Source organism: Cucurbita pepo, chromosome 6, assembly GCF_057944985.1.
Source record: "Cucurbita pepo subsp. pepo isolate OVF chromosome 6, ASM5794498v1, whole genome shotgun sequence".
NCBI lineage: Eukaryota > Viridiplantae > Streptophyta > Magnoliopsida > Cucurbitales > Cucurbitaceae > Cucurbita > Cucurbita pepo.
The window spans coordinates 16,528,903-16,556,893 of NC_141803.1; the positions used below are offsets into that span (position 1 = coordinate 16,528,903).

General features: G+C 41.3%; 2 long non-coding RNA genes and 3 other non-coding genes across 5 annotated transcripts; 3 read left to right on the forward strand and 2 right to left on the reverse strand.

The window, feature by feature from the left end:
- The first annotated feature begins 505 nt into the window (after positions 1-505).
- LOC147792477 (uncharacterized) lies at positions 506-26,572 on the forward strand. The gene is made up of 3 exons (XR_015421295.1): positions 506-1,015; positions 1,112-1,202; positions 26,439-26,572. It is a non-coding gene; the product is annotated as an uncharacterized LOC147792477 (long non-coding RNA).
- LOC147792478 (uncharacterized) lies at positions 3,108-3,740 on the forward strand. The gene is made up of 2 exons (XR_015421291.1): positions 3,108-3,240; positions 3,381-3,740. It is a non-coding gene; the product is annotated as an uncharacterized LOC147792478 (long non-coding RNA).
- TRNAL-CAG (transfer RNA leucine (anticodon CAG)) lies at positions 11,087-11,167 on the reverse strand. Its single transcript has one exon. It is a non-coding gene; the product is annotated as a tRNA-Leu (tRNA).
- Positions 17,940-18,020, reverse strand: TRNAL-CAG (transfer RNA leucine (anticodon CAG)). Its single transcript has one exon. It is a non-coding gene; the product is annotated as a tRNA-Leu (tRNA).
- TRNAM-CAU (transfer RNA methionine (anticodon CAU)) lies at positions 21,507-21,578 on the forward strand. The gene has a single exon. It is a non-coding gene; the product is annotated as a tRNA-Met (tRNA).
- Positions 26,573-27,991: the final 1,419 nt, after the last annotated feature.

Below are 27,991 nucleotides of genomic sequence, written 5' to 3' on the forward strand. Positions count from 1 at the left end.
CCGGCGACCGCCGAGTTTCGCGGAACCAACGCGAAACAACGGTCACAGCACGCCCACCCTCAACCCACGACACCCAGCATCTTCAGAAGACCTGCAAAGGGAGAAAAGAGAGAAAATTGTGAGAGAGAGAGAGAGATTTCGGACAAACGTCGGCGAGTGTCCAGTTCTCCGACGAGCCCTCAAACCACCCTCAAACCGACACCAAACGACCTGTTACCACCATAAGAGGGATCCCTAACGAAAGCACAATGACTCAAGGTGCGTTTTGTGTTATTTCGTAAGCGTCGTCGTCGGTAACCGAGGTCAGAAAATTAGGTTTCTTAATCGATTCTTAGATCTGTGGCTTTTAAGAGCTTTTAGACCGCAAAACTCCCAGAAACGAAAGAAGGACGACGAACAAAGAGGAAAAGGGAAGGAAGAGGACCGAAATCGGCAACGGAAACGCCGCGGGGAGGAGAGAGAAAGCTCGCCGGAAAATCGGTCTAAGTCGGGTAAGGAAGACGAGATCCACGGATCCGGGTCAACCCGAACCCAGAACCCGGGAGAGCCAGCCCGTTCCTCCCTTTGCCTCTGCCTTCGGCCCAGCCCAACTACAGCGGCCCAAACCTCAAACAGGCCCAGAAGCTACGGTTCAGTTGAACCAACCCAGACTAGACCCACGGTCCAATTGAGCCGGCCTGCAAACCAAACACTTGCGGCCCAGCCCAGTAAGCAGAGGCCCAACGATTAGCCTTGGCCCAGTAGCCTTCCATAGCCCGCGACCCGAACCACGACCCGAACCGGACTGCGACCCGCGCTTCGACCCGACACTACCGCCCAACATGGCTTCCTCTGCTTCTGCCACGTGTCACACAGCGGCGCGGCAGTCCCTCGGCTCGGCTCGGCGCAAACGGCTCGGGCTCCCTCCGGTGACGCTCCGGCGGCTCCTCCAGCGGCTGTTTGGCTCGGCTCACCTGTTTTCAGCCCGGTTTCCACTGTTTCGACCCTCCCGGACCTGTTTTTGGCCCCGATAAAGGTATCTGAGGCCGTTTTAGAGCCGTATTTCACATTTATTAAATTATTGGTAAATTAATTGTGAAATACTAACGAAAAGTGGTGAACGGTGTGATAGGAAACAAACCCCGGCGTTGTAGGAAGCAGCTCTCACGGAACGGGAGCTTACGTTTAGCTATTTAGGGAGTACTTCGGCCAAGGCCAACCAAGTAAGTGGCCTTACTATAGGATAGGCTAAATAATTGTATGAGTTATGATGATGTGTGGATTATGATGCTTGATGATATGTGCGGTATATACATATTTTGTTGAGTGATGCTTGATATGTTTGATGCACGTGTGGCATTATATAAGCATGATGATTGCATGATTTTTACCTTAATATGATGATGTTTTTCATATTGAGCATGCTAGATGATGATGAGTGCCATATTGCATCATGTCGTTAGATCGACGTAGGACACAACCCTAAGAGCATGAAAATGATATTAATATAAATATCCACGAGTATGAGGTACCTAGAGTAACAAAGAGATGAGACTAGAGGGTTGTGTTAGAAGAGACATTACGATGGATTTAGAGGGACCTCATGCATTTTGTATGTTCATAAGCATACGGCTACTTCCCCTAGAGATGATGAGTGCGGACGCGCACCTTATGATGAGCGCGAATGCGCACAGGTGCGAAAGCACACAGATGAGGGTGTTCATGAGGCGCATGACACTATGGGGTTCCGCTGACCTCCGGACGTCGCTACAGATTAGCTTGACCAGAGGGTCCAGGGGGTGTGCGAGCGCCCTAGGGACTTACACTCGCACGTGTGAGTCGTGTGTAGGGAAGTACTACACATCCAATTTGTTCGAGACTGGAGGCCACCCCTAAGATGATTAGAGATAGGTCCCTATTCATGATTGCATGTGTTTGCATTAGCATGACCCCTATAGTGGGGCCACTTACTGAGTATTCTTTGAAATACTCAGGCCGTGTACCACATCATTTTTTTCAGGTAAAGGCAAGGCGCACTTGTACGGAGGACGGCGGCATCTCGAGCAGAGACTGTGGCACGTGCATAAGGTAGACTCATATTTGAATTTCTAGTCTTAAGTTAGAATAAGTTGTTTTGCATTTCATTGTTTTAAATTATTTTGTATTTGTTTTTGTTTTCTCTAAACTTCAGTATTTCATATTTAAACACGTAAGACCATGGCTGTGTTTTCCAGAGAAGAAGTTGTTTTAAACGTTTTTTTTTTGAAGTTTACGTTATCAGTTATATTCATGTAAGAGTTATATTTCTGCATTATAGATGAGCATGAGACGTTAGTAGTGACTCTGAGTATGTGGAAATTTAGGGTCGTTACAGTAGCAATCTTGGACATGCTTTGTTCGAGGTGTTTTCGCCGGATAATGAAGTTTGTTTTCAAGAACAATGCTACTATTGGCACTGCATCTGTGATGTTGATGAGAAAATTTTTTCTTTTTATAATAGTAAAACAAAGTTATTCGACCTCATTCATTCACGAAGTTCTTAAACCAAATGGAAGTTGTGTTCTTACTACAATACTTATCTAATAAAAATAAGTCTATTGAACATTTGAGTTCTCAATTATTTAGAGACATTTAACAAAATAGTGCATGTATGGTAATGAAATATCCAAGTTGTTATCGAAAAATAAAATACTGACTTCAAAATGAATATACACGTCTCGTTTTATTCAAAAATTTCGAGCACCAAAATAGAAGAAAATTGAGAAGGAGACATCGGAATGGAATTAGGAAGTATGTGATTGATGTCCGGAGAGAAAAAAAAAAAAAAAGCAACCTAAGCTTGGGGATGTGTGTGATTCTTTGCTAAATAAAGTGTAACCGAACAAACGAACACGAACACGCTTAATATCCTTCCAGTTTTTTGTTCGTTTTTCTTTTAATAGCGTTTTACATAAAAATCTATCTTTAAAAGTCGTTAAAAAGGTATCTTTGTTTTAGTGCAATAATCATATATATATATATATATATATATATATATATATGGTTCAAAAGGATCCAAATGAAACTCAAACAAATTCTAAGTTGTTCAAAAAATGAAGGCTATGAACAATCTCTATATGATTTTGTTTACTTTTGCATCAATTTCTAATGTTTTCACTTGTTTTGCAGCCCAATATCCACAATCTCGTTGGGAAGTGACGATTCTTAATTATCAAGACATACCTTTACAGGTCCATTGCAAATCGAAAAACGACGATTTAGGTAAATAAGGGTATTGCACCACGTCAAATTATTCAACGAGACCATATTATTTCATGTATATCTGTATAAACTCTTGTAGTTCGAACTTTTTCCTTTTTTCAATTGAATTTGTTCCCATCTGATGTAACTTTCTGATTTAGGGGAGCACATTCTTCTGTCCAAACAAGAATACAGCTGGAAATTCAAAGAGAATTTGTGGCAGACAACATTGTTTTGGTGCAATTTTAGTAGCAATTACGGGAAGCTTTCGTTCGAGGTTTTTTGGCCAGAGAAGGGAATTTGGCTTCAAGACCGATGCAACTATTCGCACTGCATTTGGCGTGCAGATAAGAAGGGCTTTTCTTTATATAATAATCGAATAAATGTATTTGAGCTCATTCATCCATGGAATCCTTAGACAAATCCATCACCTTTGCCTTACATCACATCGAATCTTTTCTTTACTACACAAGTAGTGTGTTTTCTGTAATGCTCTAACAAAGTGTCTATTAATCATTTAAGTTCTTAAATATATGAAAATATTTAATATAAAAATGAGTACATCTCAATAAGATATTAAAGTTGTTATTAAAGAATAAAACATTGACGTTGCCCTCAATATCGAAGTCTAGATTTTATAGAAAATATTCGAGCACGAAAATGAAATAAATTTGAAAGTTATACACCGTTCTAAAAAATGAAACACAAACAGATTCTGTATCGGCCACACAAAAAAGAAACTCAATCATCGGAAAACACGCTCTAACACCTCATTGTGCCACGTGTCGCGCCCACAGCCAGAAACTTCTTTAGCTTATGTGGCTTAGCCGGCTAGTCTCGGCTTCGCGACTCAGAATCTAGCTCATTGGCTCGGTAAAGGATATTTTGCCCAATTTTTGTCCTTCCGACTATCTTGAAGCTGAAATTGACCTTGCTTAAAGAAATGAAGGTCAATATAAGATTCAATTTCTCGATTTATATTAAATTGAGTTAAGAAATTGTAGTTACTCATGAAAGAAGATTGACGTTCTAGTGGGACGAAAAGCAAATATACTCAAATTTAGGGAGAACCGGCTAAGGCCAACCAAGTAAGCGGTCTTAGTATCGTTGGACGACTTGTTTGATGTATGACGACACGTGCATAGTGGCTAAGTTTATGATATGACATTGTTTAACAAAAATGTGATGAAATATACATACAAAATTAGTTTATACGAGATTTCGCCACCCACTGCTACATTGCTCGTTACATATGTCCTCACATTTTAAAATGTTGAGAAATCCCATGCCCTTTCGGACCAGTACCTAAAACTGGCGCCTTAGACCAGCTCGGCCATCTTGACTATTCTTTTTTATAATAGCTACAAATCACTGCTAGGATATATTATCCACTTTCAAGTACTGATGCATCGTCATCAGTCTCACAATTTTAAAATGCGTCTTGATCATGTCTAGGAGTTGAAGAGGTTTATTGGATTTCTAGGCCAACTAGGTTTCTTAACACGAGCTTTTAGTTCCAGGTTACTCTATTTTAACTCATCAACTCTTTCTTTAGTCCTCGAGTAATAGGGTCTATTTCCTTTTAACGTCGCCACGATCCTAAGGTGCTTAGTCTAGTGTACGCATTTTGACCTAAGTCATCATATAACCAACCTAACTCTTACACTCTAGCTCTGTGTAGATAAACACACTAAATAGGTTGAACACATTGTCAAACACCTGGAGCAAATGCATACTTTATCATGCACAATACAAGAAAACAAGCTCAACGGGAAGATAATATCCATAAATCACCCTGGAGCACAGATCACAATAGCTCATCCTTCTTTCTAACAAATCAGAGTGGCGCAGCGGAAGCGTGGTGGGCCCATAACCTACTTGTCACGACCCAATTTTCGAGGCTTCGAAAAACCGAATGGTGACTAAAAAGACGAAATCGAAAACAAACAAAAGGAAAATAAAAGAAAAGAAAACCAAAGTAAAAAGACAAAAATACTTTGAATTAAAACAAAAGAGAGAAATTTTGTTTGTTAATTATTACAAAAGAAATTGCAAATATAAAATGAAATACAAAAGACTCTACAAGACCGAAAAGGGACTGACGCTCCGTAACGACCCTCTCTGTGACTGTACAGCTCTCAAACGCTCATCTACCTCGACCAGCAGCCAGCAAACACCTGAGAAAAATAAAGGAGAACGGGATGAGTATAAAAATTATACTCAGTAAGCCACCTACTTGTAGGCTCTCTTCGCATCTTAATTTAACAGAACTCCCATGGTTTCCTAATTCAGTTCTAGGACATCGGGTTCTAACCTTAGTCTCTTGGGGCTTGCCCCTTGGGTTTCACCGGTTCATCGTCCTTTCATTAGAGTCACCTAGAGGTTCCTTATGCCAAGCTGATATGGTTGGTATCTCTCTATGAGGCGCTACCTTTACATGGCTATCTAGGACTACATGGTATCTAGCCTAGGGGTGTGCTGAATACCCCTACGCCCATATAGTCCTCCTATGGGGGGCGCAACCCAACCCGTTCCCATGCAGCTAATGGGCTGTACGATGTGGGGACACATTTCCCATGCGAAATGGCTAAGAGTAGTAAGGACTGATCAGGGACCCTTGGTCCTCTCACGAAGCTATAGATACCGTTCTTACGCTAGCAATTTATGAACACTCCTAGGTACTTTCTTGCCGTGGTAAACCGCTATGTTTCTAGAAAAAAATTAAGTCTGACTAGAGCGGCATATCGCTCCTAATAGAAATTCCCTAATCTTATCATAGAAATGGGCCCTAGCAATTAACTGAGTGTACATGCAATCTTCTTCTAACATCATAGTATGTAATTCATGCAAACTAGGCATACCGGCTCAACGGGGCGATGACCTCCAACAAGCACCCAGAGCACGAAGTTCGCGCTCAATGGGGCGAATTCGTCCATCAAGCACCCGAAACCCGGCATACACAATTCTAACATAAATTAAACGCATGCATACGTACAACGGAAGCTTAAGGCATACAAGAAACACTCAGATAATTCACCCAACACATCATAACAATCCATCTAATTAATCTCATTCATGGAGAGCTAATTTAAGACAAAATTACTAACATGCATACCTACAATCCAAGCGAACCCTACAAGTATTTCTTCCTAAATACCGGGTAGTGACTTACCTGGTTGACGCGTGCCCTTTCGCTAGCATTTCTTTGCCCGTGAGGTGTCCAAAAATACTGATTTCTCTAATTTAAGTCCCTATTCACGTAAAAATAGTATTAGAACTGGAACCGGGACAAAAATCGGGAAAACAGAACACAACCGGGCTAAATTGGCCGTTCCACGCGCGCTCACGCGCCAGCAGCACGCTGGGAGTGCGTGGCCACGCGCGCGGGAAGGCGCCAGTCGCAGGCTGCACGCGCGCCCGCCTCCGCGTTGTCGCGGGTCGGCCGGTCCGGTCGGCTCGGCTCGCGTCGCTGTTCGGCCCGGCTTGCAGGCGACACGTGTCCACGCCTCGCTGGAGCTGCGTTGCTCCAACCGATGGTCGACGCGTGTCCGGCGCCTGTCGCCGCCGTCCGCCGCTCGCCGGCCGACTCTTTTCTTCTTCTTTTTTTTTTTTTTCTTTTCTTCTCCCTTCTTCTCTGCCCTCTGAAAACCGAAACACAACCTTCTTTACCGATTTTCATATCTTTCGATCCGTAGATCTGATCGACATGATTTCTTCGACAAAGTTTTAGATCGTGTTACGAGCTACGTCCTCGTATTTTTTTCGTAATTTTCGATTAACTACCGAACGAGTTAAGAAGGTCAGAATTTCGCTCACCGTTCTCGGACGACTCTCGGATCTCCACCTTCGGGTTGAGGTCTGGCCAAACTTCTTCACAGATCATGCGTAGAGTTGTTCCTAGATGAATATATCAAGATTTCAGATCTTGATTCACAAAGGAAAACCATAGATTTGAGGAAACGTTCAAGATCCTTACCTTGCGGGTTTTCCGACTTCTTGATGAAAAATGGGACTCCGGCCACCCACATTCTCTTTTCCCTTCCAAGAAAGTCTCTCTGCATGATCTTCACCTCCTTGCATCATGATCTTCACCGAAATAGACTCCGATGGTAATTTTCGGTGAGTCTTCCGGCGGTTCATCCTTTCTCCTCTCTCTAGGTTCTCTCTACCCCTTTCTCTCACTATCTCTCTTTTGCAGGACTATGGATAGGGTTTCGTTTGGACCCCTTAGGTGGTTGGAGGGGCAAATTTACCTATTTGCCCCTCTCAACTTTTCTTATATATATATTTTTTTTCTTTTTCTTCTTTCTTCGGGTATTACACTACTGGTCCAAAGATTGAAACTTGGCTCTAATAGAGAAGAAAGACTTCAAAAATGATAGAGAAAGCAGTTTTACAAAGACATTTGCTGCAACACTATTTGCTTCGGCCCGTTATAGGTTTATTGGATTCCAGGTTACCAACCTAACAGGAGAACACACTGTCTCAAGCGTGGTGGGCCCATAACCCACAGGTCCCTGAAAGAACACTCTTACAAAAGAATTTCATGTCAAGAATGGAATTTGAACAAATGGCCTTTCGTACTTGAAACTGGCGCCTTAGACCAACTCATTTGTCTTATCCATGATAAAAAAATACTTTTGCAAAAGAATTTCATGTCAAGAATGGGATTTGAACAAATGGCCTTTCGTATTTGAAACTGGCGCCTTAGACCAACTCAGCATCTTGATCAAGGTGACTGACTTCTTCTCTGTCATATCCATAGGATCAATTCTAACAAGTCACACACTCATGTTCCGGAAATACAAAAAAAAAAAAAAAAAAAAAAGAAATTCCACGATCGAACTACCAAAAAAGAGTGGGCTAAAAAGTGGAAACTTACATACTTTGGACTTTACTTTTTATTGAAAAGTTATTTAGGGGTTCTTGTGAATGGAATGTAATTGCTTGAAATTTCGTCAAGTAAAATTGAAGAAAATAGCTCAACAAGAAAATAATATCCATAAATAACAATAGTTCATCCTCTTTTCTAACAAATTAGAGTGGCGCAGCAGAAGCGTGGTGGACCATAACCCATAGGTCCTAAGATCAAACCACAATGACATTTGCTACAACACAAGTATCATTATACCTCTCAAAACTAGTACCTTAGACTTGCTTGGCCTATTATCTGCTTTGGCCCGTTAGAGGTTTATTGGATTATAGTTTCCTCTATTTTGGCTTCTTAAACTCTTTCTTTAGTCTAGGAGTAATAGAGTCTATTTCCCTCTAAGGTGCTTAGTCTAGTGTACCCATCTTGACCTACTAGTGTACCCATCTTGACCTACTAGTGTACCCATCTTGACCAAAAGTCCTAAGTCATTTTATAACCAACCTAACTGGAGAACACACTGTTAAACACTTGGAGCTAACACAGATAATATCCATAAATCACCTTGGAGCACAGATCACAATAGCCCGTTAGAGGTTTATTGGATTATAGTTTCCTCTATTTTGGCTTCTTAAACTCTTTCTTTAGTCTAGGAGTAATAGAGTCTATTTCCCTCTAAGGTGCTTAGTCTAGTGTACCCATCTTGACCTACTAGTGTACCCATCTTGACCTACTAGTGTACCCATCTTGACCAAAAGTCCTAAGTCATTTTATAACCAACCTAACTGGAGAACACACTGTTAAACACTTGGAGCTAACACAGATAATATCCATAAATCACCTTGGAGCACAGATCACAATAGCTCATCCTCTTTTCTAACAAATCAGAGTGACGCAGCAGAAGCGTGGTGAATCAGAGTGACGCAGCAGAAGCGTGGTGAATCAGAGTGACGCAGCAGAAGCGTGGTGAATCAGAGTGACGCAGCAGAAGCGTGGTGACCAGGATCGAAAACACTTGGAGCTAACACAGATAATATCCATAAATCACCTTGGAGCACAGATCACAATAGCTCATCCTCTTTTCTAACAAATTAGAGTGACGCAGCAGAAGCGTGGTGAATCAGAGTGACGCAGCAGAAGCGTGGTGAATCAGAGTGACGCAGCAGAAGCGTGGTGAATCAGAGTGACGCAGCAGAAGCGTGGTGACCAGGATCGAAAACACTTGGAGCTAACACAGATAATATCCATAAATCACCTTGGAGCACAGATCACAATAGCTCATCCTCTTTTCTAACAAATTAGAGTGACGCAGCAGAAGCGTGGTGAATCAGAGTGACGCAGCAGAAGCGTGGTGAATCAGAGTGACGCAGCAGAAGCGTGGTGAATCAGAGTGACGCAGCAGAAGCGTGGTGACCAGGATCGAAACCTGGCTCTAATAGAGAAGAAAGACTTCAAAAATGATAGAGAAAGCAGTTTTACAATGACATTTGCTGCAACACAAGGATCATTATACCTCTCAAACCAATACCTTAGACTTGCTCGACCTATTATCCGCTTTGGCCCGTTATACGTTTATTGGATTTCAGGTTACTCTATATCATAAGCAGTTTTATAATGTACCTTATAGAGAAGCAAAACCATAAAAAATGATAGAGAGAGAATGATAGAGATATACAAAAATGATAGAGAAAAGCAGTTTTATAATGTCTCTCTGATAGATTTATAATGACACTTGCTGCAACACAAGGATCAACATATTATTCGCTTTGGCCCCCTATAGGTTTATTGGATTCCTAGCTACACGGGATTTTGACTCCTCAACTCTGTCACCCTGGAGCACGTATCACAATAGCTCATCTTCTTTTCTAACAAATCAGAGTGGCGCAGCGGAAGCGTGGTGGGCTCATAACCCACAGGTCCCAGAATCGAAACCTGGCTCTGATAGAGAAGAAGGACATCAACACAAGGATCGGCCTATTTATTAGCTTTGGCCCGTTATAGGTTTATTGGAATTTCCTCTTAACCTCAATCCTAAGGAATATAACTTTTATTTATTTAATACTAAAAATAATTTATTTATTTAAATAATAAATGAGCTTTTTTACTTAAAACCAAAACCCATTGTTTGAATATTTTCCAAAGACAACTTTGCCCTTTACTCTTCCTTCTATCAAATCAGACGAAAACGGCTAAAACCCTTCGAAGCCAACTTTGTCATTTCGTTCTTCTGCAACGAATATGATTTTCAGGTTCCGGCGACTCAGAGAAATCTCAAAGTCGTTGCCTCAATTTTACTTAGGTACTCCTCCGTCGATCCATGTTCCATGCTCAATTTTATAGAAAATATTCGAGCACGAAAATGAAATAAATTTGAAAGTTATACAAAGTTCTCGTAAATGAAACACAAACAGATTTTGTATCAGCCACACAAAAAAGAAACTCAATCGTCGGAAAACACGCTCTCACGCCTCATTGTGCCACGTGTCACGCCTACAGCCAGAAACTTCTTTGGCTTATGTGGCTGAACCGGCTAGTCTAGGCTTTGCGGCTCAGAATCTAGCTCATTGGCTCCGTAAAGGATATTTTGCCCAATTTTTGCGGTTCCGACTATCTTGAAGCTGGAATTGACCTTGCTTAAGGAAATGAAGGTCAATATAAGATTCAATTTCTCAATTTATATTAAATTGAGTTAAGAAATTGTAGTTAGTCATGAAAGAAGATTGACGATCTCTAGTAGGACGAAAAGCAAATGTACCAAAATTTAGGGAGAACCGGCTAAGACCAACCAAGTAAGCGGTCTTACTATCGGATAGGACACGTGCATAGTGGCTAAGTTTATGATACGACATCGTTTGACAAAAATGTGATATAATATACATACAAAATTAGTTGATACGAGATTTTGCCACCCACTACTACATTGCTCGTTACATATGTCCTCACATTTTAAAATGTTGAGCAATATACCTCTCCAATCATTGACAAATAAGAAAATCATGTCAAGAATGGGATTTGAACCCATGCCCTTTCGGACCAGTACCTGAAACTGGCGCCTTAGACCAACTCGGCCATCTTGACTATTTTTTTTTTTTTTTTGTAATAGCTACAAGTTACTGCTAGCATATATTATCCACTTTCAGGTACTAATGCATCGTCGTCAGTCTCACGGTTTTAAAATGCGTCTTGATCATGCCTAGGAGTTGAAGAGGTTTATTGGATTCCTAGGACAGCTAGGTTTCTTAACACGAGTTTTTGGTTCCAGGTTACTCTATCTTGACTCCTCAACTCTTTCTTTAGTCCTCAAGTAATAGGGTCTATTTCCTCTTAACGTCGCCACGATCCAAAGGTGCTTAGTCTAGTGTACGCATCTTCACCTAAGTCATTATATAACCAACCTAACTCTTACACACTAGCTCTATGTAGATAAACACGCTAGATAGGTTGAACACACTGTCAAACACCTTGACCTAATACACAAGCAAACAAGTTCAACGGGAAGATAATATCCATAAATCACCCTGGAGCACAGATCACAATAACTCATCCTCTTTTCTAACGAATCTGAGTGGCGCAAAAAGCTCAACAAGAAAACAATATCCATGAATTACAATAGTTCATCCTCTTTTCTAACAAATCAGAGTGGCGCAGCTGAAGCGTGGTGGACCATAAACCACAGGTCCTAGGATCGAAACCACAATGACATTTGCTACAACACAAGGATCATTATACCTCTCAAAACTAGTACCTTAGACTTGCTTGGCCTATTATCCGCTTTGGCCCGTTAGAGGTTTATTGGATTCTAGTTTACTCTATTTTGACTTCTCAAACTCTTTCTTTAGTCTAGGAGTAATAGAGTCTTATTTCCCTCTTAACGATCCTAAGGTGCTTAGTCTAGTGTACCCATCTTGACCTACTAGTGTACCCATCTTGACCTACTAGTGTACCCATCTTGACCTACTAGTGTACCCATCTTGACCTAAGTCCTAAGTCATTTTATAACCAACCTAACTGGAGAACACACTGTCAAACACTTGGAGCTAACACATACTCTATATCATGCATGTTTGCTTCAACGGAAAGATAGCATCCATAAATCACCCTGGAGCACAGATCACAATAGCTCATCCTCCTTTCTAACAAATCAGAGTGGCGCAGCAGAAGCGTGGTGGCCAGGATCGAAACCTGGCTCTAATAGAGAAGAAAGACTTCAAAAATGGATAGAGAAAGCAGTTTTACAATGACATTTGCTGCAACACAAGGATCATTATACCTCTCAAACCAGTACCTTAGACTTGCTCGACCTATTATCCGCTTTGGCCCGTTATAGGTTTATTGGATTCCAGGTTACTCTATTTTGACTCCTCTAGAGCCTATTTCCTATTAACGTCAATCCTAAGGTGCTTAGTCTAGAGCCTATTTCCTATTAACGTCAATCCTAAGGTGCTTAGTCTAGAGCCTATTTCCTATTAACGTCAATCCTAAGGTGCTTAGTCTAGAGCCTATTTCCTATTAACGTCAATCCTAAGGTGCTTAGTCTAGAGCCTATTTCCTATTAACGTCAATCCTAAGGTGCTTAGTCTAGTGTACGCCAAACACCTGGAGTTAACACATACTATATCATGCATACTACAAGCAGAGCCTATTTCCTATTAACGTCAATCCTAAGGTGCTTAGTCTAGTGTACGCCAAACACCTGGAGTTAACACATACTATATCATGCATAATACAAGCAGAGCCTGTTTCCTATTAACGTCAATCCTAAGGTGCTTAGTATAGAGTCTATTTCCTATTAACGTCAATCCTAAGGTGCTTAGTCTAGAGCCTATTTCCTATTAACGTCAATCCTAAGGTGCTTAGTCTAGTGTGCGTCAAACACCTGGAGTTAACACATACTATATCATGCATAATACAAGCAAACAGCTCAACGGATAGATAATATACACAAATCACCCTAAAGCACAGATCACAATAGCTCATCCTCTTTTTTAACAAATCAGAGTGGCGCAGCGGAAGCTTTTTTAACAAATCAAAGTGGCACAGCGGAAGCGTGGTGGGCCCATAACCCACATGTCCCAGGATTGAAACTTGGCTCTCATTAAGAAGAAAGACTTCAAAAATGACTGATCAGGGACCCTTGGTCCTCTCACGAAGCTATAGATACCGTTCTTACGCTAGCAATTTATGAACACTCCTAGGTACTTTCTTGCCGTGGTAAACCGCTATGTTTCTAGAAAAAAATTAAGTCTGACTAGAGCGGCATATCGCTCCTAATAGAAATTCCCTAATCTTATCATAGAAATGGGCCCTAGCAATTAACTGAGGGTACATGCAATCTTCTTCTAGCATCATAGTATGTAATTCATGCAAACTAGGCATACCGGCTCAACGGGGCGATGACCTCCAACAAGCACCCAGAGCACGAAGTTCGCGCTCAATGGGGCGAATTCGTCCATCAAGCACCCGAAACCCGGCATACACAATTCTAACATAAATTAAACGCATGCATACGTACAACGGAAGCTTAAGGCATACAAGAAACACCAGATAATTCACCCAACACATCATAACAATCCATCTAATTAATCTCATTCATGGAGAGCTAATTTAAGACAAAATTACTAACATGCATACCTACAATCCAAGCGAACCCTACAAGTATTTCTTCCTAAATACCGGGTAGTGACTTACCTGGTTGACGCGTGCCCTTTCGCTAGCATTTCTTTGCCCGTGAGGTGTCCAAAAATACTGATTTCTCTAATTTAAGTCCCTATTCACGTAAAAATAGTATTAGAACTGGAACCGGGACAAAAATCGGGAAAACAGAACACAACCGGGCTAAATTGGCCGTTCCACGCGCGCTCACGCGCCAGCAGCACGCTGGGAGTGCGTGGCCACGCGCGCGGGAAGGCGCCAGTCACAGGCTGCACGCGCGCCCGCCTCCGCGTTGTCGCGGGTCGGCCGGTCCGGTCGGCTCGGCTCGCGTCGCTGTTCGGCCCGGCTTGCAGGCGACACATGTCCACGCCTCGCTGGAGCTGCGTTGCTCCAGCCGATGGTCGACGCGTGTCCGGCGCCTGTCGCCGCCGTCCGCCGCTCGCCTGTCGCCGCCGTCCGCCGCTCGCCGGCCGACTCTTTTCTTCTTTTTTTTTTTCTTTTCTTCTCCCTTCTTCTCTGGCCTGTGAAAACCGAAACACAACCTTCTTTACCGATTTTCATATCTTTCGATCCGTAGATCTGATCGACATGATTTCTTCGACAAAATTTTAGATCGTGTTACGGGCTACGTCCTCGTATTTTTTTCGTAATTTTCGATTAACTACCGAACGAGTTAAGAAGGTCAGAATTTCGCTCACCGTTCTCGGACGACTCTCGGATCTCCACCTTCGGGTTGAGGTCTGGCCAAACTTCTTCACAGATCATGCGTAGAGTTGTTCCTAGATGAATATATCAAGATTTCAGATCTTGATTCACAAAGGAAAACCATAGATTTGAGGAAACGTTCAAGATCCTTACCTTGCGGGTTTTCCGACTTCTTGATGAAAAATGGGACTCCGGCCACCCACATTCTCTTTTCCCTTCCAAGAAAGTCTCTCTGCATGATCTTCACCTCCTTGCATCATGATCTTCACCGAAATAGACTCCGATGGTAATTTTCGGTGAGTCTTCCGGCGGTTCATCCTTTCTCCTCTCTCTAGGTTCTCTCTACCCCTTTCTCTCACTATCTCTCTTTTGCAGGACTATGGATAGGGTTTCGTTTGGACCCCTTAGGTGGTTGGAGGGGCAAATTTACCTATTTGCCCCTCTCAACTTTTCTTATATTTATATTTTTTTTCTTTTTCTTCTTTCTTCGGGTATTACACTACTGGTCCAAAGATTGAAACTTGGCTCTAATAGAGAAGAAAGACTTCAAAAATGATAGAGAAAGCAGTTTTACAAAGACATTTGCTGCAACACTATTTGCTTCGGCCCGTTATAGGTTTATTGGATTCCAGGTTACCAACCTAACTGGAGAACACACTGTCTCAAGCGTGGTGGGCCCATAACCCACAGGTCCCTGAAAGAACACTCTTACAAAAGAATTTCATGTCAAGAATGGAATTTGAACAAATGGCCTTTCGTACTTGAAACTGGCGCCTTAGACCAACTCATTTGTCTTATCCATGATAAAAAAAACTTTTGCAAAAGAATTTCATGTCAAGAATGGGATTTGAACAAATGGCCTTTCGTATTTGAAACTGGCGCCTTAGACCAACTCAGCATCTTGATCAAGGTGACTGACTTCTTCTCTGTCATATCCATAGGATCAATTCTAACAAGTCACACACTCATATTCCGGAAATACAAAAAAAAAAAAAAAAAAAAAGAAATTCCACGATCGAACTACCAAAAAAGAGTGGGCTAAAAAGTGGAAACTTACATACTTTGGACTTTACTTTTTATTGAAAAGTTATTTAGGGGTTCTTGTGAATCGAATGTAATTGCTTGAAATTTCGTCAAGTAAAATTGAAGAAAATAGCTCAACAAGAAAATAATATCCATAAATCACAATAGTTCATCCTCTTTTCTAACAAATTAGAGTGGCGCAGCAGAAGCGTGGTGGACCATAACCCATAGGTCCTAAGATCAAACCACAATGACATTTGCTACAACACAAGTATCATTATACCTCTCAAAACTAGTACCTTAGACTTGCTTGGCCTATTATCTGCTTTGGCCCGTTAGAGGTTTATTGGATTATAGTTTCCTCTATTTTGACTTCTCAAACTCTTTCTTTAGTCTAGGAGTAATAGAGTCTATTTCCCTCTTAACGATCCTAAGGTGCTTAGTCTAGTGTACCCATCTTGACCTAAGTCCTAAGTCATTTTATAACCAACCTAACTGGAGAACACACTGTTAAACACTTGGAGCTAACACAGATAATATCCATAAATCACCTTGGAGCACAGATCACAATAGCTCATCCTCTTTTCTAACAAATCAGAGTGACGCAGCAGAAACGTGGTGAATCAGAGTGACGCAGCAGAAGCGTGGTGAATCAGAGTGACGCAGGAGAAGTGTGGTGAATTAGAGTAACGCAGCAGAAGCGTGGTGACCAGGATCGAAAACACTTGGAACTAACACAGATAATATCCATAAATCACCTTGGAGCACAGATCACAATAGCTCATCCTCTTTTCTAACAAATCAGAGTGACGCAGCAGAAGCGTGGTGAATTAGAGTGACGCAGCAGAAGCGTGGTGAATCAGAGTGACGCAGCAGAAGCGTGGTGACCAGGATCGAAACCTGGCTCTAATAGAGAAGAAAGACTTCAAAAATGATAGAGAAAGCAGTTTTACAATGACATTTGCTGCAACACAAGGATCATTATACCTCTCAAACCAATACCTTAGACTTGCTCGACCTATTATCCGCTTTGGCCCGTTATACGTTTATTGGATTTCAGGTTACTCTATATCATAAGCAGTTTTATAATGTACCTTAGAGAGAAGCAAAAGCATAAAAAATGATAGAGAGAGAATGATAGAGATATACAAAAATGATAGAGAAAAGCAATTTTATAATGTCTCTCTGATAGATTTATAATGACACTTGCTGCAACACAAGGATCAACATATTATTCGCTTTGGCCCCCTATAGGTTTATTGGATTCCTAGCTACACGGGATTTTGACTCCTCAACTCTGTCACCCTGGAGCACGTATCACAATAGCTCATCTTCTTTTCTAACAAATCAGAGTGGCGCAGCGGAAGCGTGGTGGGCTCATAACCCACAGGTCCCAGAATCGAAACCTGGCTCTGATAGAGAAGAAGGACATCAACACAAGGATCGGCCTATTATTAGCTTTGGCCCGTTATAGGTTTATTGGAATTTCCTCTTAACCTCAATCCTAAGGAATATAACTTTTATTTATTTAATACTAAAAATAATTTATTTATTTAAATAATAAATGAGCTTTTTTACTTAAAACCAAAACCCATTGTTTGAATATTTTCCAAAGACAACTTTGCCCTTTACTCTTCCTTCTATCAAATCAGACGAAAACGGCTAAAACCCTTCGAAGCCAACTTTGTCATTTCGTTCTTCTGCAACGAATATGATTTTCAGGTTCCGGCGACTCAGAGAAATCTCAAAGTCGTTGCCTCAATTTTACTTAGGTACTCCTCCGTCGATCCATGTTCCATGCTCAATTTTATAGAAAATATTCAAGCACGAAAATGAAATAAATTTGAAAGTTATACAAAGTTCTCGAAAATGAAACACAAACAGATTTTGTATCGGCCACACAAAAAAGAAACTCAATCGTCGGAAAACACGCTCTCACGCCTCATTGTGCCACGTGTCACGCCTACAGCCAGAAACTTCTTTGGCTTATGTGGCTGAACCGGCTAGTCTAGGCTTTGCGGCTCAGAATCTAGCTCATTGGCTCCGTAAAGGATATTTTGCCCAATTTTTGCGGTTCCGACTATCTTGAAGCTGGAATTGACCTTGCTTAAGGAAATGAAGGTCAATATAAGATTCAATTTCTCAATTTATATTAAATTGAGTTAAGAAATTGTAGTTAGTCATGAAAGAAGATTGACGATCTCTAGTAGGACGAAAAGCAAATGTACCAAAATTTAGGGAGAATCGGCTAAGAACAACCAAGTAAGCGGTCTTACTATCGGATAGGACACGTGCATAGTGGCTAAGTTTATGATATGACATCGTTTGACAAAAATGTGATATAATATACATACAAAATTAGTTGATACGAGATTTTGCCACCCACTACTACATTGCTCGTTACATATGTCCTCACATTTTAAAATGTTGAGCAATATACCTCTCCAATCATTGACAAATAAGAAAATCATGTCAAGAATGGGATTTGAACCCATGCCCTTTCGAACCAGTACCTGAAACTGGCGCCTTAGACCAGCTCGGCCATCTTGACTATTTTTTTTTTGTAATAGCTACAAGTTACTGCTAGCATATATTATCCACTTTCAGGTACTAATGCATCGCCGTCAGTCTCACGGTTTTAAAATGCGTCTTGATCATGCCTAGGAGTTGAAGAGGTTTATTGGATTCCTAGGCCAGCTAGGTTTCTTAACACGAGTTTTTGGTTCCAGGTTACTCTATTTTGACTCCTCGACTCTTTCTTTAGTCCTCAAGTAATAGGGTCTATTTCCTCTTAACGTCGCCACGATCCAAAGGTGCTTAGTCTAGTGTACGCATCTTCACCTAAGTCATTATATAACCAACCTAACTCTTACACACTAGCTCTATGTAGATAAACACGCTAGATAGGTTGAACACACTGTCAAACACTTTGACCTAATACACAAGCAAACAAGTTCAACGGGAAGATAATAATCACCCTGGAGCACAGATCACAATAACTCATCCTCTTTTCTAACGAATCTGAGTGGCGCAAACAGCTCAACAAGAAAACAATATCTATAAATCACAATAGTTCATCCTCTTTTATAACAAATCAGAGTGGCGCAGCTGAAGCGTGGTGGACCATAAACCACAGGTCCTAGGATCGAAACCACAATGACATTTGCTACAACACAAGGATCATTATACCTCTCAAAACTAGTACCTTAGACTTGCTTGGCCTATTATCCGCTTTGGCCCGTTAGAGGTTTATTGGATTCTAGTTTACTCTATTTTGACTTCTCAAACTCTTTCTTTAGTCTAGGAGTAATAGAGTCTTATTTCCCGGTGCTTAGTCTAGTGTACCCATCTTGACCTACTAGTGTACCCATCTTGACCTACTAGTGTACCCATCTTGACCTAAGTCCTAAGTCATTTTATAACCAACCTAACTGGAGAACACACTGTCAAACACTTGGAGCTAACACAGACTCTATATCATGCATGTTTGCTTCAACGGAAAGATAATATCCATAAATCACCCTGGAGCACAGATCACAATAGCTCATCCTCCTTTCTAACAAATCAGAGTGGCGCAGCAGAAGCGTGGTGGCCAGGATCAAAACCTGGCTCTAATAGAGAAGAAAGACTTCAAAAATGATAGAGAAAGCAGTTTTACAATGACATTTGCTGCAACACAAGGATCATTATACCTCTCAAACCAGTACCTTAGACTTGCTCGACCTATTATCCGCTTTTGCCCTATATAGGTTTATTGGATTTCAGGTTACTCTATTTTGACTCCTCAACTCTTTCTTTAGTTTAGGAGTGTCAAACACTTGGAGCTAAAACATACTATATCATGCATAATACAAGCAAACAGCTGAACAGGAAGATAATGTCCTTAAATCACCCTGGAGCACAGATCACAATAGCTCATACACTTCTCTAACAAATTAGAGTGGCGTAGTGGAAGTGTGGTGGACCCATAACCCACAGGTCGTAGGATCGAATAGGGAAGAAAGACTTCAAAGATAATAGAGAAAGCTGCTCGGCCTATTATTCACTTTGGCCCCCTATAGGTTTATTGGATTCCTGGACTCCTCAACCTAACTGGAGAACACACTTGGAGCTAACACGCTAACACATAATAATACAAGCAAACAGCCCAACGGAAAGATAATATCCATAAATCACCTGGAGCACAGATCACAATAGCTCATCCTCTTTCCTAACAAATTAGAGTGGTGTAGCGAAAGCGTGGTGGGCCCATAACTCTTAGGTCCTAGGATCGAAACTTGGCTTTGATAGATAAGAAAGGCTTCGAAAATGATAGAGAGTAGTTTTAGCCTATCATTCGCTTTGGCCTGTTATAGGTTTATTGGATTCCAGGTTACTCTATTTTGACTCCTCTAGAGCCTATTTCCTATTAACGTCAATCCTAAGGTGCTTAGTCTAGAGCCTGGCCCATAACTCTTAGGTCCTAGGATCGAAACTTGGCTTTGATAGAGAAGAAAGGCTTCGAAAATGATAGAGAGTAGTTTTAGCCTATCATTCGCTTTGGCCCATTATAGGTTTATTGGGTTCCAGGTTACTCTATTTTGACTCCTCTAGAGCCTATTTCCTATTAACGTCAATCCTAAGGTGCTTAGTCTATTTTGACTCCTCTAGAGCCTATTTCCTATTAACGTCAATCCTAAGGTGCTTAGTCTAGAGCCTATTTCCTATTAACGTCAATCCTAAGGTGCTTAGTCTAGTGTACGCTAAACACCTAGAGTTAACACATACTATATCATGCATAATACAAGCACAGCCTATTTCCTATTAACGTCAATCCTAAGGTGCTTAGTCTAGTGTACGCCAAACACCTGGAGTTAACACATACTATATCATGCATAATACAAGCAGAGCCTATTTCCAATTAACGTCAATCCTAAGGTGCTTAGTCTAGAGCCTATTTCCTATTAACGTCAATCCTAAGGTGCTTAGTCTAGAGCCTATTTCCTATTAACGTCAATCCTAAGGTGCTTAGTCTAGTGTGCGCCAAACACCTGGAGTTAACACATACTATATCATGCATAATACAAGCAGAGCCTATTTCCTATTAACGTCAATCCTAAGGTGCTTAGTCTAGTGTGCGTCAAACACCTGGAGTTAACACATACTATATCATGCATAATACAAGCAAACAGCTCAACGGATAGATAATATCCATAAATCACCCTAAAGCACAGATCACAATAGCTCATCCTCTTTTTTAACAAATCAGAGTGGCGCAGTGGAAGCTTTTTTAACAAATCAAAGTGGCGCAGCGGAAGCGTGGTGGGCCCATAACCCACATGTTCCAGGATTGAATTAGAGTGGCGCAGCTGAAGCTTTTTTCACAAATTAGAGTGGCGCAGCGGAAGCGTGGTGGGCCCATAACCCACATGTCCCAGGATTGAAACTTGGCTCTGATAAAGAAGAAAGACTTCAAAAATGATAGAGAAGTAGTTTTATAATGTCATTTGCTGCAACACAAGGATCATTATACCTCTCAAACTAGTACCTTAGACTTGCTCGGCTATCCATAAATCACCCTGGAGCATAGATCACAATAGCTCATCTTCTTTTTCAACCAATTAGAGTGTTGTAGCGGAAGCGTTCTGGGCCCATAACCCATAGTTACTAGGATCAAAACTTGGCTTTGATAGAGAAGCAAAAGTAGTTTTATAATGTCATTTGCTGCAACACAAGGATCATTATACCTCTCAAACCAGTGCCTTAGACTTGCTCGGCATATTATTCTCTTTGGTCCCCTATAGGTTTATTGGATTCCTAGCTACACGAGATTATTCTCTTTGGCCCCCTATAGGTTTATTGGATTCCTAGCTACACGAGATTTTGACTCCTACCTACAGGAGTAATAGAGTCTATTTCCTCAATGCTAAGGTGCTTAGTATAGTGTACGCTAACACATACTATATCATGCATAATACAAGCGAAGCTCAACGGGGAGATAATATCCATAAATCTCCCTGGAGCACGGATCACAATAGCTCATCTTCTTTTATAACAAATCAGAGTGGCGCAGCGGAAGCGTGGTGGGCCCATAACCCACAGGTCCCAGGATCGAAACCTGGCTCTGATAGATGTTGTCAAGTGTGGTGCCCTTAGTAGGACATTTTTAAAATACGTGTGGAAGATTGGATTTTATGATCTATGTTTAAGTGATTGATCGACATTATTTTCCTGTGAGATTGGATGTATACTTAGAGAATGAAATCTTCATTCTAGGTGATGGATAATATTATGGTTGTATTGATATAAGAATAGGACACTAAAGCTAGGATGATTTTATGTTGACCTGCAATAGCGCTATTTGACGACCAAGGTTGAATCTAGCCGTGACTCTTCCAAGTTGTTGGTACTCAGGAACCTGTGTCGTCGAGCTTGACCAAGGCCAAATAGCATAGTGTGTTGAGGCTATTTAAGGAGTTATTATAGTGTGTAGAAATGGATAAAGAGGGTCAAGGTCTCCGCTCTGCAAATTGGTTTTGAGAGAGAGTTAGGAACTACACAAGTAGTTTAGCTCATGATGATTATTTGGTGGACATGGGCAGAGGTCTTTTTGAGGAACCATGCAAGTAACTTAGTAATTGGAAAGCGGAGTGACCCCCCTACAAAATTTAGTGACTTTCGAGTCTTATTGAAGGGTTTGTGAGTTAACATTGCATAGATGAGGTATTAGTAAATGTTATGTTGTCTATAAAATATGATAAGGTAGTGCATCAAGCTAAGATACTGATCATTCACTGTTGTGGTCATGCAAGCTGCCTAAGTCAGAACAATAAAGATAGATCATCCTAGAGATAAGTTAAGTCATCAAATAGACCCGCAATGCTAAAAATGGGTGAACAGCCTCTAGATCCAAGTAAGTGGTCTTAGTATAAGATAAGTTGGATAACATGTTTAATGTATGACGACACGTGCCTAGTGCCCCTTGTAAGTGTCATTTATTCTTTATATTATGATGTTGTTACTATATTGTATGATGATGATGTATGATGTATGATGTATGATGTATGATGTATGATGTTATTTTGTGATGTGATGATGTTATACAATGTGTATGATACATTAGAAGACATGGTAAGTTTATGATATATGACATACGTCTGATATGATAGGTTTCACTCATGATTGTATGTGCTTGCTTCTAACTACAATAGTGAAAAAAAAAAAGTTCAACCATTGAAAGTATAATATATAACAGAAAAAAGTCATTAATGTTCAAATGGCGATTATAAAAAAAAAAAAAAAAAAAAAAAAAAAGACTATAGTTTGAATGTTTAATTAGAAGTTGAATACTTTAAGTTTAAAAGTTAATTCTTACGGGTTTATTAAAACTTCATGTAGTGTGAGTTATTATTTTTAATTTTGTTAAAAAAATTATTGGAAAGTTAAAATTTTTGAACGCTTAATCCATAACTTTTTAACCTAGTTTGTGCCCATCTGACATAAATTTCTAATATAAGGAGCATATCCTTCGATTCAAACAAGAATACTTTTACGATAGTAGATTTCTACGTACTAGAGTCACTACCGTCATCATAACTTAATCATTTTGTGAAGGAAATAAGCGTTCAAACTTCATCATAAAATATAGACTTCATTTTAAAACACTGCAGTTGAGATACGTGCTTGAAAACATTTTTAAAACGACACAAAAAAATACGAAATGAAATAAATTAGCATTAAAATTAAAAACACTATTCTAATCTAACTCTAAGAAAGATAATACAAAATACAACTACCATTTGCATGTATCATGGTCTCGAATAGCTATGTCGTCGTTAGTCACATAGTGGTGTGTTTCCTTTATATGAAATAGCAGTAGCACGTGACTTTAGTATTATAAGAAATACTCAGTAAGTGACCCCACTATTGGGGTTAGATGCAAATACATTCAATCATGTGTAGGACCTATCGTATCAGTCTATATTTCTGGCGGCTATACCAAACGAGTTAATTAGATGTGTATTTACTATTCTACAAATGGTCCACACGTGCGAGTGTGAACCCACCAGTTGGTTCGCACACCTCCAGGCCCCTTTTATGGTCGGACGAGCATTCTCTAGAGCTGCTGATGTCGGATATCCGTTAAGGCATAGCGACCATCATAGCATTATGATGAACATAATGATCATTTTTCTACCACGTATTGTACGCGTCCGTACCATCATAAAAGAGGGGTATTCCCTTATGCATGAACACACAATGATGAATGAGATCCAAACATTTTTATTCACTATCATGTAAGACAACTCCTTCCATTTTTCCTTCATATCATATCATTTTATCATAGCTTTCCTTATATAAATTGGGGTTGTGCATTGTGTCGTCTGTCTTTCCTCCCTCTGCCACGAATTCATGAAGCCATGGATGTGACTATCGTTGCCGACCCATGTTTTGTTTCAGATTTCCAGCCCCCCCCCCCCCCCCCCCCCCCCCGTCCCCATGAATACGACTCCTTACGTCGTTCTTTTCCTCTATGCTTCATTCTCCAACTTATGGAGATATCTTCTATATATCAAGGGGAGCTTGAGGACAATTTTAAACAAGAAGTGGGGGTTTGGTTTGACTTCACCCATTTGCGTTCATTGAAAAACCACAATGATCGTTCATCTTCTCTTTATTACTCTCATTTCCTTTATTGTAGACATGTGTTGTGTGGGCAGAATTGGGCATGGCTTCGTTTGGTGTATCCTTGACATTGGGAACAATGTGTGGGTAGAGGGCGCGAGGATTTCAGCGCCTCATCGGAATTCTCAAGCCTTTTCTTGCGACTTGTTTTTTCTTTTTTTTTTTTTGTAAACGCTACAAATACAGTTTGAATTTCAAGTTGAGTTGTTTTTGTAGACTAAAATGTTTTTGTGCAACTTTAGTAGCTGTAACGACCCGGGGAAGAAAGAAAAAAAAAATATATATATATATAATAAATAAATAAATGAAAATGATAAAACGAAAAAAATAAAAAATAAAAAATAACTCAGTCGCCGGAAAACCCGCGAGTTTTCCGGCGACCGCCGAGTTTCGCGGAACCAACGCGAAACAACGGTCACAGCACGCCCACCCTCAGCCCACGACACCCAGCATCTTCAGAAGACCTGCAAAGGGAGAAAAGAGGGAAAATTTTGAGAGAGAGAGAGAGATTTCGGACAAATGTCGGCGAGTGTCCAGTTCTCCGACGAGCCCTCAAACCACCCTCAAACCGACACCAAACGACCTGTTACCACCATAAGAGGGATCCCTAACGAAAGCACAATGACTCAGGGTGCGTTTTGTGTTATTTCGTAAGCTTCGTCGTCGGTAACCGAGGTTGGAAAATTAGGTTTCTTAATCGATTCTTAGATCTGTGGCTTTTAGGAGCTTTTAGGCCGCAAAACTCCAAGAAAGGAAAGAAGGACGATGAACAAAGAGGAAAAGAGAAGGAAGAGGACCGAAATTGGCAACTGAAACGCCGGGGGGAGGAGAGAGAAAGCTCGCCGGAAAATCGGCCGAAGTCGGGTGAGGAAGACGAGATCCACGGATCCGGGTCAACCCGAACCCAGAACCCGGGAGAGCCAGCCCGTTCCTCCCTTGGCCTCTGCCTTCGGCCCAGCCCAACTACAGCAGCCCAAACCTCAAACCGGCCCAGAAGTTACGGTTCAGTTGAACCAACCCAGACTAGACCCACGGTCCAATTGAGCCGGCCTGCAAACCAAACACTTGCGGCCCAGCCCAGTAAGCCGAGGCCCAACGATTAGCCTTGGCCCAGTAGCCTTCCACAGCCCGCGACCCGAACCACGACCCGAACCGGACTGCGACCCGCGCTTCGACCTCAGCTCGGCTCGGCGCAAACGGCTCGGGCTCCCTCCGGTGACGCTCCGGCGGCTCCTCCAGCGGCTGTTTGGCTCGACTCACCTGTTTTCAGCCCGATTTCCATTGTTTCGACCCTCCCGAACCTGTTTTCGGCCCCGATAAGGGTATCCGAGGCCGTTTTAGAGCCATATTTCACATTTATTAAATTATTGATAAATTAATTGTGAAATACTAACAGAAAGTGGTGAACGGTGTGATAGGAAACAAACCCCGGTGTTGTAGGAAGCAGCTCTCACGGAACGGGAGCTTACGTTTAGCTATTTAGGGAGTACTTCGGTCAAGGCCAACCAAGTAAGTGGCCTTACTATAGGATAGGCTAAATAATTGTATGAGTTATGATGATGTGTGGATTATGATGCTTGATGATATGTGCGGTATATACATATTTTGTTGAGTGACGCTTGATATGTTTGACGCACGTGTGGCATTATATGAGCATGATGATTGCATGATTTTTACCTTAATATGATGATGTTTTCCATATTGAGCATGCTAGATGATGATGAGTGCCATATTGCATCTTGTCGTTAGATCGACGTAGGACACAACCCTAAGAGCATGAAAATGATATTAATATAAATACCCACGAGTATGAGTTACCTAGAGTAACAAAGAGATGAGACTAGAGGGTTGTGTCAGAAGAGACATTACGATGGATTTAGAGGGACCTCATGCATTTTGTATGTTCATAAGCATAGGGCTACTTCCCCTAGAGATGATGAGTGCGGACGCGCACCTTATGATGAGCGCGAATGCGCACAGGTGCGAAAGCACACAGATGAGGGTGTTCATGAGGGCATGACACTATGGGGTTCCGCTGACCTCCGGACGTCGCTACAGATTAGCTTGACCAGAGGGTCCAGGGGGTGTGCGAGCGCCCTAGGGACTCACACTCGCATGAGGGAGTCGTGTGTAGGGAAGTACTACACATCCAATTTGTCCGAGACTGGAGGCCACCCCTAAGATGATTAGAGATAGGTCCCTATTCATGATTGCATGTGTTTGCATTAGCATGGCCCCTATAGTGGGGCCACTTACTAAGTATTCTTTGAAATACTCAGGCCGTGTGCCACATCATTTTTTTCAGGTAAAGGCAAGACGCACTTGTACGGAGGACGGCGGCATCGCGAGCAGAGACTGTGGCACGTGCATAGGGTAGACTCATATTTGAATTTCTAGTCTTAAGTTAGAATAGGTTGTTTTGCATTTCATTGTTTTAAATTATTTTGTATTTGTTTTTGTTTTCTCTAAACTTCAGTATTTCATATTTAAACACGTAAGACCATGGCTGTGTTTTCCAGAGAAGGAGTTGTTTTAAACGTTTTTTTTTTTTGAAGTTTACGTTATCAGTTATATTCATGTAAGAGTTATATTTCTGCATTATAGATGAGCTTGAGATGTTAGTAGCGACTCTGAGTATGTGGAAATTTAGGGTCGTTACAGTTGGTATCAGAGCTCTAGGTTTTAGATTCTGTAGACTAGCCTACAATGTAGGCTTGGCACGTTCCATGGTCCCAACGTCGATGCCCCATCACCGTCAGGTACGCCTTGCACAAGATAAGAAAAGAGAAACGTTTTCAAACTCGCATGCATTTTATGTTAATGTTACTGAAATTGTTGTGATATTTCACGTATTTATTTAAGAGCATGATGTGATGTGTTGCATGCTGAGTGATTTTGTTTGCAATATGATGTGAACTTAGTAGATATGATGCATAGCATAATTTCATAGGTAATGAGCCTTAGACTTAAGAGATGCTATCTTGGTTTCTAGAACCATGCTGCCTAGAGCATGCGAAAGAGTAAGATGAGGAAGGGGACGACCTCCTATTAGAGATAGAGGACAAGGTGAGGCTGAAGAGAGCCCACCTCGAGAGGGATCAGAGACAGGGTTTGAATTAGAACCCTTATTGTATGTATGGTCGGAAAGCAGCCCCTGAGAGGGTAGACGTAGTAACTAAGGATAGAATAAAGAATGATCAAGCAATAGTAGCTAACCAAACTCTAAGCGTAGTCCTATAGTAGTAAAGATGACTGACTTCAACGTAGTACTAGGCATGGATTGACAAGTTGCAAACCATGCGATTATAGAATGTCGCAAAAAAAAAAAAAAAAGGTGATATTCTCACCATCGGTGGGACCTAGCTTTAAATATAAAGGCACAAATACCGGGGATACCCCCAAAGGTAGGCTCGATGATGAAAGCAAAGAGATTAGTCCAACAAGGCGGTTGGACTATATTAGCATGTGCCGTAGATGTAAGAGGAAAAGAAAAGACCCTAGAAAACGTGTCAATCGTAAACGAGTTTTCAGATGTGTATCCGGATGACCTACCTGGAATACCCCCTTCCTGAGCGGTCGACTTCATCATCGAACTCGAGTCGGGAACTGGGACTATTTCTAAAGCACCCTACCACATGGCGCTAGCAGAGTTGAAAGAACTCAAGGCGCAATTACAAGACTTACGGGATAAAAGGGTTCATTCGACCTAGCATATTCCCCTAGGGTGCGCCAGTGTTGTTTGTTCAGAAGAAAGATGGATCAATGCGTTTGTGCATCGATTACAGAGAGTTAAATAAGAGAACCATAAAGAACAAATACCCTCTACCTAGAATAGAAGACTTATTCGATCAACTAAGA